Source organism: Octopus sinensis, linkage group LG5 (genome assembly GCF_006345805.1).
Source record: "Octopus sinensis linkage group LG5, ASM634580v1, whole genome shotgun sequence".
Taxonomy (NCBI): Eukaryota; Metazoa; Mollusca; class Cephalopoda; order Octopoda; family Octopodidae; genus Octopus; species Octopus sinensis.
The window spans coordinates 122,509,555-122,522,054 of record NC_043001.1 but is presented as its reverse complement, the minus strand read 5'-3'; the positions used below and the strand labels follow the sequence as shown (position 1 = coordinate 122,522,054).

Genomic DNA, 12,500 nt, shown 5'->3' with positions numbered 1-12,500 from the left:
ACATCCGTTTTCCATGCTAGCATGGGTAGGATGGTTCGACTGGGGTCTGGGAAGCCAGGAGGCTGCACTTGGCTCCAGTCTGCCCTCGCAGTGTTTCTATAGCTGGATGCTCTTCCTAATGTCAACCACTCCATGAGTGTAGTGGGTGCTTTTTACGTGCCACTTGCACAAGGGCCAGAGTTGGCTGGCATCAGCCACACTCGGATGGTGCTTTTTACATGCCACCAGCACGGGGATCACAACTACAATTTCCATTTTATTTTCATTTTGATGTTGATGTTGATGTTCATCTAATTGACTCAATAGGTCTCCTCAAGAACAGCATGTCGCCCTAAGATCCAAGGTACCTTTGAATGGGCTGGGGTTAGTTATGTGAAACTGGCGTAGGATACAGCCGTGAACCCACTTTATTTGCCAGGTCTTCACAGTTACAGCATGTCTCCTGAGGTTTCAGTCTTTTCACCTCATGCCATGTCTTCCTGGGTCTACCTCTTACCCGGTTTCCTTCAACTGTTTGGGAGTGGCACTTCTTCACACAACTCTCAGCAGAATTTGTGGATTTGGCAGTTGCTAGAAACTAACTCTACTTTGCAGGAAGAATCTGGAAGTCTAAAGCTATGGACCAGCACTCTTAGAGAAAAGAAGCTGTTGCCTAGCAGACTGGATTATGGGTATCAAGGGCCTAAGAGGCTTGCCCTAATAGAAAAGGGCCACTGATAGAGTTTTCTCATTAGTATACCATCAGCAAATTGATGAGATTAATTAAAAATGCAAAAACCCCATGGTTCGCATCCCTGATTCAATGCTCTTACTTTCTACATCAACATCTGTTCTGAGTTAGAATTCTAGAATGCTCCTAATTCTTCACATACAGTCTAAGTCTCATATAGAAAAACTGATGCAGTCTCATTTGTCTGATGTAAAGCCTTCTTTATTATCAACACATTCAGTACTTGGACACTGACCACTGCTGCCAAAGAGAAAGAACTTGTATGTGATGTGCGTACATATAGTATTGACAACATTTGCCTCCAGGAACTTTGGAACATACATGATGAGCCACTTCCTCAAGAGTCATTCAACAGGAGACTTTTATGACATCATCAACATAGAAGATCAAGAGCAACACTTTTACTTGAGGTTTAGGGGTTCAATTTCCATATCCTACTTTCATATAACATGAAATTGAGGAACTAGCAATATTAATGCATAACAGAAATTCCTGGCATGTCATTGTAAATTACATTTGGATTGGGACCCTTTAAAAAGAGAATAGACACACGTATATATATACATACATATGCATGTACAGACATACTAGCATACATATAAACAACTCACACTAGCACAGACAGCAGACATAAAATGTGATGATGATAACAATGATGGTAATGTTTATGTGTCTATGTGTGTGTATGTGCATGTGTGTGTATGTATGTGTGCACATATGTAATCACATACTTACATACACACACATACACACATCTATATATACATTATATATTTATATGTTTGTCTATATTTAAATGTGTGCATTTGTGTAGGGAGAGTAAAAGAATGACTAAGTCAGAGAGTGAGAGCAAGAGAATCAGAGGGAGAGGAAACAAATAGAGAGACAGAGAGATATGGCCAATCAGGATATTTACCTGATGGAAGCAAATAGAAGATATCACATGACATGTCAAAAATATAATGAAAAAGAAAAACAAAAAAAAAACAAGGAAATTATCTCCCAAAGTACTGAGAAAACCACTAATTTTAAAATTTATCATCCAGGAATGTTTTACTTGTAGAGATTGCTAAAGTGTTTCCTTCTTCAACTGAAATCATATGTAAGTACCGGCTTCCACATATATTCTCAATCCCTTTCTGTGTCCCTCTTCCACATACACACATACATATATACTTTATATATATATGCATGTATATATATATATATATATATATATATATATATATATATATATATATATTATATATATATATATACATATATATATATATATATATATATATATATATATATATATACATATATATATATACATATATATATATATATATATATATGTATATATATATATATATATATATATAAATATATGTATATATATACATATATACATACATACATACATACATACATAAATACATACATACATACATACATTCATACATACATTCATACATACATATATTATATATATATAATATATATATATATATATGTATATATAATATATATATATATATATATATATTATCATCATCACATATATTTATATATATATATATTTTGTTTTAGGAATTTCGTTTTTTGTTTTTGGATTATAAGGCACAAAAAGAAAATTACTCTCCTCAGACACAACAGTATATATATATATATATATATATATAGTAAAAAATAAGATAGGGGTTATGAGGGTAATATAGTTATATAAATAATAGTTATATAGTTAATAAATAATATGAAATGGTAATATCTATAAATTGATGATTGAAATGAATTTGTTCCTCCATTTTCTTATTTGTATTATATATATATATATAAATATATCTACTCACTCACATACACATGCATGTTTTTAAATATATACATGCTGTCACTAAAACAACCACACACACACACACTGATCTACATAGATGTATACATGTTTGTGTGTGTGTGTGTGTGTGTGAGTGAGTATGTTTGTATTTGTGTGTACATAATAACAGGAATCTCATTATTTAAATACGTTTCTGTTTAGAAATATACAATTCTACAATCTATCTACCATCACTTTACCTGTCTCTGTGTCACATAATTTACAGAGGTACATGTGTTATAAGAGAAAGGACGGAGTCAGAATGTGTATAAAATGTATGTGTTCATCATGAATGATGAATTACTAAAAGGAACAGAAGTGATAAATGAATGGTTTTTATCCAAGTCCTGACAACCTTCATTTTCATTTTCCTTAATGTGCACACTACTTCAAACTAACTATACATACACAAACACATCCGTGTATGCATAGGCACCATACATACATACATACATACATACATACATACATACATACATACATACATACATACATACACACATAGAAACATACATATATGTGTGAGTGTGTGTGTATCTGTGTATGTGTGTGCTGATGGTGCCACATAAAAGCACCCAGTACACTCTGTGGAGTGGTTGGCATTAGGAAGGGCATCCAGCTATAGGAACCAAGCCAAAATGGACTATGGAACCTGGTGTGGTCCCTGGCTATACCAGTTCCTGCCAAACTATCCAACCCATGCCTGCATGGAAAATTAACATTAACTGAGGATGATGATAATGATGATATATATATCTTCTATATATGTGTGTGTAAATATATATATATATATGTATGTATATATATATAGAGTAGTTGTATACTGTCAACTTAATGTGACAGTCCCATGAAGGGAATCACACCACTGCTATTTAGCCCTAGGAAGCATCAACGCTTCCTGTCGGGCTTAACACATTTCCTGTGTCCTTATGTTTACAAGGGGGAGAGAAGCACCCCCACCCAGCTAAGCCTGCATCCAGAGACTAGTTTCTGAGTCTTGCTCGTCATCTGTCTGGAGTAGCATGGGACTGTCACATTAAGTTGACAGTATACAACTACTCTATCGTACCACTACTACTTATATCTCTCTGAAATATTTAGAAATGTAATATTTCTCTCTCTCTCTCTCTCTCTCTCTCTCTCTCTCTCTCTATATATATATATATATATATATATATATATATAGATTCAAATGAATATGGTACTTAATTTAGATGCACCAGAATTTTGTATGGTGTTATCCATAAAAATCCGTGGGGTGATTATAATCAAAATAAGCAACAAGAATGACTCCGGTAATTTGGTACGATCGTTTCGTACTACATCATTTTATTAAATGTTGTAAGTATTACAACAGATTTAAGATGCTACCTTACAGCAGTCTGGAACAACCAAATCTCAGTCAGTCAGTTGATGGACTCCACTACCTCAAATGTTCTTAAAATTTAAATCCATGTCTTTGTTTATATATCTACCTTTTCTATAATGTTGCCACTTGATTTGAAAATTTTTGTATTAATGGAAAACCTCTATAATTGGCTGATGAGTACTCAGCATCTTAAATCTGTTGTAATACTTACAACATTTAATAAAATGATGTAGTACAAAACGATCATACCAAATTACCGGAGTCATTCTTGTTGCTTAATTTGAGTATATATATATATATGTATAAATATAAAAATATACAAGATGCAAAGGTACTGAAGATTCAGTACACACCACGTGGCAAAATTATGAGTTGAAAATACGTGAAAAAAAATGTAAAAAGTAGAAGAGAAATGCCTTTGTTTCATATAGTTTAATATCAGTTTATATCTTTTTTTTTCACGACATCCATATAATATGTATATATGAGGGCATTTCTCTTCCACTTTCTATATTTTTTTCCACATATTTTCAACTATATATATATATAGTTAATCCAAACAAGGAAGCAGAAAAAAATACACAACAATGCGAGGACGTGGAACAAATATAGTGTTATTGGATGCTCAGGAAAGAAGGAAAGAAGGAGGGTTTAACGTTTTGAGTGGAGCTCTTCATCGGAAACATAGGAGAAGGAAAGATCCAGAGAAGGGAAGACAGAGGAAAAAAAAATCGCCAACGGTACACACATGGTCACATATATATATATATATAATATATATATATATATACACACATATATATACATACATACATATATATATATATATATGCACATATGTACATAAGTTTATAGACCCATGACCTATAGGAATTAAGCACTTCATACTAAAACAAGTTGTCCATGTATAATTATATAACATTACATGACATTAAAGCAAGTTGTAAATATTTAATGAGTGATGTTTATTTAACATATGATGTCATCCAGAGTTTGGAATTAGATTCAGGTTTTCAGATTTTAGGCGTTTTCAGTTTAAAATTTCAAACTGAAAATACTGTAGAGGTTTTTTTCTTTATAAAAAAGTAAAATTCATCATCATCATCATCATCTATGTGTGTGTCTTTTTGTCTATGTTTGTCCCACCCCATCACTGCTTTACAACTGGTGTTGGTGTGTTTGCATCCTTGTAACTTGGCAGTTCATCAAAAGAGATTGATAAAATAAGTACCAGGCTTAAAAAATAAGTACCAGGGTTGATTCATTTGCCTAAAAATTCAAGGTGGTGCCCCAGTATGGCCACAGTCTAATGACTGAAACAACTAAAAGAATAAAAGAATAAAAGAATGAACATAAGCATGGCTGTGTGGTTAAGAAGCTCATTTTGTGACTATGTGGTTTTGGGTTCAGTCCCACTGAGTGGAACCTTGGGCAGCTGTCTTGTACAATAGCCTCAGGCTGACCAATGCTTTATGAGAGGGAATTTGGTAGGTTTTAAGACAGAAATTGTGTGGAAGTTTGTTAATGTTTTGTGTGTGTGTGTGTGTGGCTTTGATTGTCCTTCGCTACTGCTTGACAACTGGTGTTGGTTTGTTTACACTCCTGTAATCTAGCAGTTTGGCAAAAGAGACCAATAAGATGCATACCAGACTTAAAATATTAAGTTCTGTGGTTGATTTGTTCAACTAAATCCTTGAAGATGGTACTCCAGCATGGCCACAGTCTTGTGACTGTAACAAGTAAAATATTTCTTTACTACCCACAAGGGGCTAAACATAGAGGGGACAAACAAGGACAAACAAAGGGATTAAGTTGATTACATCGACCCAGTGCGAAACTGGTACTTTATTTATCGACCCCAAGAGGATGAAAGGCAAAGCCGAAGCTAGAAATATAGATGCCAGTGTGTGTGTTAGCAGAATCTGTAGAACAGCAGATAAAGTGTCTAGTGATAGTTGGGTATATATTTTGAGTTCAAATCCAACCCTTCGTCATTCTGTGGTTGTTAAAATACAAAAATGAGTTGATAAAATAATGTGACAGACTACGTCCTAGAAAGCTATTCTCCAAAACTCCCACACTCCAATGTCTGAAACTAGTATAAAAATAAAAGGCCTCACCTGACTGGCCCTCATGCTGGCGGCATGTAAAAGCACCCACTACACTCTTGGAGTGGTTGGCATTAGGAAGAGCATCCAGCTGTAGAAACTCTGCCAGATCAGATTGGAGCCTGGTGCAGCCATCAGGTTCACCAGTCCTCAGTCAAATCGTCCAACCCATGCTAGCATGGAAAGGGGACATTAAACGATGATGATGATGATGATGATGATGTTCTGATATTTTTCAGGAGTTCTTTTATATTTTTCATCAAATTAATTATGTGGTATCATAAATATGTAAATAAAACTCTAAGAATCTTGCTGCCTTAATGAGAAGCTGATTGATAGTTTAATCAGTAATTAAAAAAGGTGTTAGTAAAATGTATATGAAAGGTGTTTCAGTTTACACTGAATATTCTCTCTTTCTCTCTCATACACATCATGGTGTGCTATTTGGGAACAGAAAGTCAAGAGCAGGTATTAGAGATTGCAAGGTGAATAGCAGCTTAGTACACTTACCACATTCAGACTGTGGCAAACAGAGGTAAATACATTATAAGCTTAAATATCTAGTTCAAAGACTCAGAGCTGGATGTGATGGAATGTAAACCATTGCTTCTTCAACTGCTTGTCAAATTTGCTCCCATAACAGAAATATGAAGCCTAGTTAGGGAAACCAGCTAAATTTCTCTCAAATAATGCCTAATGTCTTTTAAAAAGTTAATGTAATCATTTTGTAGATAATTTAGTCCATCATACACTGTGTCTGAAAAAATATGGCATTATCATGTTTGGAGAGTATTTTGACCAGTGATCTGTGTGGTCAATACTGACCTGGGGTTAAGCAACAACTACACAGAAATATATTGAATAATGTAGTTCTAGATGCAGGAGTGGGTGTGTGGTAAGTAGATTGCTTACCGATCACATGCTTCTGGGTTCAGTCTCACTGTGTGGCACCATGGGCAAGTGTCTTCTACTATAGCCTCGGGTTGACTATAACCTTGTGAGTGGAATTGGTAGATGGAAACTGAAAGAAGCCTGTTGTGTGTATATATATATATATATATACATACATACATATGCACACACACACACATACATGCATATATATATATATATATAAATATGTATATATCATTATCATTATCGTTTAACGTCTGTTTTCCCATACTAGAATGAGTTATGGTTCAACTGGGGTCTGGGAAGCCAGGAGGCTGCACCAGGCTCCAGTCTGATCTGGCAGTATTTCTACAGCTGGATGCCCTTCCTAACGCCATCCACTCCGTGAGTGTAGTGGGTGCCTTTTACGTGCCACTGGCACAGGTGCCAGGGGAGGCTGGCAATGGCCACGATTGGTTGGTGCTTTTTACGTGCCTCTGGCACGGGTATCACAACTATAATTTCCATTTGATTTCTATTTTGATGTTGATGTACTTGACTCAATAGGTCTCCTCAAGCACAGCAGGTCGCCCTATATACAGCTAGCACAGTTATAACACCAGTATATAGAGTCAGGACTGCCTTATATATAAGTGAATATGATAAATGCTCATGCAGAGAAAAATCAAAATGTCCTTTGATGAATCTCTGTATGATGCCTAATCTTGTATATAAATGTACTGTGCTCACAAAAGGCAAGGGCCCTATGTTTACATTGGGCAGATGGCTGATTCATTTAAGAATCGTTATCATAACCATGTTGCCAGCTTTAAGACAATCAATAATGACATTCAACATCTTTGGCAGATTTTGTATGGTGACTGAAGGAAGATAAAATGAAGTACAGCATTAATTGGTCCATAGTAAGGCATGTGAGACTATACAATATAATTTCCAGGAGATGCTGTCTCTGCTCCGAGGAATCCTTGTCTATTCTGTGGCCTAATGCAGTGAGAATGCATTTCAAATAACTGTTAACTTAATTTACTTTAAGGCTTGGGTGGCTTAAGTTTACTTTTAACCTTCCCATTCTTATGAACACTAAGTTGATAAATAACTTGCTTTGTGATCATGAGTGCATCAAACTTCACGTGTGCGTATGCTCACATTTTTGCAGATGCTTGTATGAGCAAGTGTACTCGTGCCATGTATCTTGCCCGAGGGCGTTTATACATCCATACCTGTTAACAGTTATTTTTAATACTTTTCTCGCTGGATTGCATGTTCGTTTCTTTTTTTTTTTGTCATCAGTGATTTTATTATTCATCTATATAAATAAAGATATTTCCCCCATCTGGCTGCTTTTCTCTCTACAAAACAGAAAGTTACATTGCTGAACAGTCATTTTAATGAGTTGTATTTATTTATCACCCGACAAGATACATCTGCACCACCGGATGCTTCTGAACAGTTGTTGAGTGTCCCGCCCAAGTGTTGAAACAATTGTCATGATTAATAATAAATTCTCGTATATTCCATCTTCTGTCTTTCATTTGCTATATATATATATATATATATATATATATATATATATATATATATATATATATATATATATAATATATATATATATATATAGATAGATAGATAGATAGATAGATAGATGAGTGTATTTTACCTTGTTAACAATTAACACGGAGAAATTAATGTTGTGTTGGCAGCCAGAAGATCTATTATTAAATTTGATGATAAGTTGTGGGTCCGTAAAGACACATCAGATAGTTTCGATATACCAATGGGAAGTTCTGATTCAGCACAGATAGCTGATTTGGTCTGTATATATATTCTTTTTGAAATGGCTGAAGAGTTCCCTAACATTTATGGAGGTCTATATCGTGATGATTGTTTACTTTACCTCCAAAATGTTTCCAACCAAAAGGTACAAAAAGTTAAGAATAGTTTAGTTAATTTTTTCAGTAGAATGGGCTTTTTGATGACGATCTGACGAAGGCCAACTTTTTAGATATTACGCTTAATTTACACAGTGACTCTTACTTCCCATATCATAAACCGTTGACCAATCTTAAGTACATTAGCAAATTTAGTAATCATCCTGGAGCAATTACTAAGAATTTAGTTAAGAATATTTCATTTAGATTATCTAAATTATCTGCTAATGTTGATATTTTCAATAATAACGCTGAATTCTATAACTCTGCCTTAATCAAAGCAGGTTATACAGAAAAAATTTTCTACATTGATTCTGCTCAGTCTAATTGTAAATTCAATAATGTAGATAAGATTTCTAGTCGTAAAAGAATTATTGATAACAAACATAACTTACGCACCGATACAAAGCGAATGAAGGCAGATAACCCTTATTTATTCCCCTATTACCGATCTAAAAGTAAATATAACACCTTCAAAAGTAATTACGCTATGAATACTAGTAAAAATTTGGTTAATAATTCCTTACGGGAGACAAATTAAATCTAATCTCCCACTGCTGTTTCGTCAAGCCATTGCTAGGAATTTTCCAAACAATTCTAGATATTACTCTATAATTAATTCACATAAGGTTAGGATAGGTTTTTCAAACACAAAAAATCTCTTGCAAATTATATCTTCTCATAATAACAAACTGTTAAATATTAATACATTTACTAATACTAACATTAATTTAGCTAATACCATCCAACCCTCTAGAAATATTAATAACAAGGTTATTGTATCTGAAGTCAATTCCAATAAAATTAAATTTATGTCAAGTAACTCTAAGATTAAAAATTCTATATACCAGTGTATAATCAGTACTCGTAATAAAGTACGATTTTACATTGGAAGCACATCGTTAGAGTTATCTAAAAGAATTTCTATCCATTACTCAACATTTAGGGATAGAAATAAACGGAATAGTACCGGTCTCAGCAAACTGATTTGGGATTTAAAAGACCACAATGAACAATTTCATTTAGAATGGTTGATCCTCTCAATTTCGATACCATATGACAAAGGCAAGAAATTCTGTCTTCTCTGCAATTCTGAGCTATTTTTCATTATTTTTTCTAAAAATACTCTAGTAAACACGGTTATAGAACGAGCATACAGATGTAAGCATTGACAGAAACATACTTTTAGTGCATATAAGTAGTCTCTATCATTATATATAGTTTAAACTTTAATTTCCTTTATATTTAACATTCACTATTAATATCCCTACTCTTTCTGTTAGCTACTTATGACGTTATATCATATAACGTTTTTTTAAACAATATTAATAGCGTTCTGTCTATCGCTATACGAATCCATCATTTTTTGCTAAAATGTCGTATTGACGAATTTCGTTTTTTCACTTTCCCGAAGAGAAGATTGCATTGTTTATACCTTTTATTCTTTTGAATAGTATCAGTGGAATTTTCGAAACATGTAGAAAGTAAAAATACTTGTTTAAACCTGCGTTAACTCCATTTTTTATTCATATATATATATATATATATATATATATATATATATCACTGTGACCGACCAGGCTATCAGATGTTGCTACACATCGCTGGTCACAATGCACTTCACATTGTTTTGCCTTCAAATGACACCATTCTGCTGGCTAAGCAAGCAGGCCAATAGAAGAAAGAGTGAGAAAAAGTTGTGGTGAAAGAGTACAGCAGCGATCGCCGCCACCCCTTGACGGAGCCTCGTGGAGCTTTAGGTGTTTTCGCTCAATAAACACTCACAATGCCCGGTCTGGGAATCGAAACCGCGATCCTACGACTGCGCGTCCGCTGCCCTAATCACTGGGCCATTGCACCTCCACACATATATATATATTATATATATATATATATATATATATATATATATGTATGTATGTGTTAAGATGTTTGAGTGTCTGTGTTTGTCCCCCTACCATCATTTGATAACTGATTTTGGTGTGTTTACATCCCTGTAACTTTGTAATTCAGCAAAGGAGACTGATAGAATAAGTACTAGGCTTATAAAGAGTAAGTCTTGGGGTTGATTTGTTCGACCAAATGTGATGCTCCAGTAGGGCCACAGCCAAATGACTGAGACAAATAAAAGAATACATATACAATGTTTTCAAAAACTATGAAAGAATCTATCTTGGGATGCTTTACAAGCGTAGGTTTTTGAGTGACTTTGGGATAATCGCTTTGTTACTGTATTTCTGTTGAAATATATTGCCTTCAAGGCAGCGAGTTGGCAGAATCATTAGCACGTCGGGTGAAATGCTTAGCGGTGTTTCGGCTGCCGTTACGTTCTGAGTTCAAATTCTGCCGAGGTCGACTTTGCCTTTCATCCTTTCGGGGTTGATAAATTAAGTACCACTTACGCACTGGGGTCGATGTAACCAACTTAAGCCCTTTGTCTGTCTTTGTTTGTCCCCTCTGTGTTTAGCCCCCTGTGGGCAATAAAGAAATATATATTGCCTTCAATTTCAATTAACTTTGGATAATTTAGAATAATTTAGTCATTATTAAGCTAGAGTTTGGAACAAAAATTAACATGAAATTTTGATGGAAAGTGTTAAGTGAGATCACTTTTAAACTGGAAGTTTGTACGACAGAACTAAAGGGTGGGTCTCAGGCAGGTTGGTATAAAAAGGGTTAAACAGTAACAACATAGAAATGTATTAAATGTTGTAGTCTTACATACGTGGGTGTGCTGAAAAGTTCCTGGCTTTACGAAAGACCTGGTTGAAGGCCCAAGTTCTTTTACAGAGCTTAGGAAAACTGAAGGACCACTGCAGTAGGTATATGAATCTGAGGGGGGAATATATTGAATAAAATCATAATTAATTGATCTCATTGTATTTTCTGTATGTTCAAAAGCCAGGAATTTTTCAGCCCCTCCTTGGACATTTATATGTGAAAACAAAAAGATGGTATGATTAGTGTTATGTCTGAAATGTTTTGTTAGAAACAACAACAATAGTCACAGCTGCCCCAGCAACCACAACAATAATGACAACCACGGCAACAACAAGAACAACAATATCTGCAGTTCTCTCAACCATTGAATCTTAAGTTATTGATTCGTGTGACTAACCTGCTTGTTTAACAAACAGTCATCAATCAAATTTAGCGAACAAGTTTCATATTTCTTATCCTCATCAGTTGTATGAAAGGGACACATCTTTTCTACATGATATGGTTAGTAACAAACATAATGAAGATGAATCTGAAAATTGCTATAATTATTGACTCGGAAAAAAACCCATTGTGTTGGAAAAGGTTGTGGCACAGCATTTGAAGATTTATTTTGTAACATAAATTGTGTATTTTTTTATTTTTGATTGACATTAACAATTACTTACTTATTACCAGAGCACTGTATATACTAAACTCATTATTATTATGATTGGTCTTATAAGTATGATATAATCTGGCAGGCCAGGGCACCTGTATATAGTAGCCATTTCCTAAAAAAAGATAGGATAAGTCTATCTAAAGACCGCAATGATATTTAGTTCTCAACCACAGTACTTTACTGCTACAATATTTTCAAAACTGGATGTCCTTAGAAACTTCTGTACATTGGAGATCC

General features: G+C 34.3%; 1 protein-coding gene across 6 annotated transcripts in view; it reads left to right on the top strand.

The window, feature by feature from the left end:
- The window catches only part of LOC115212258 (probable G-protein coupled receptor 156), a 69,550-nt gene that overhangs the window by 28,585 nt on the left and 28,465 nt on the right, over positions 1 to 12,500 (top strand). For 5 of the 6 annotated variants that reach the window (XM_036503050.1, XM_036503048.1, XM_036503052.1 and 2 more), the window contains exon 1: positions 1,506 to 1,832. The exons of the other annotated variant lie outside the window; for it this stretch is intronic. The gene's annotated coding sequence lies outside the window, so the exon portion shown is untranslated. Of the gene's footprint in view, positions 1 to 1,505; positions 1,833 to 12,500 lie in introns of those variants that run through there. 6 annotated transcript variants of the gene reach the window in all.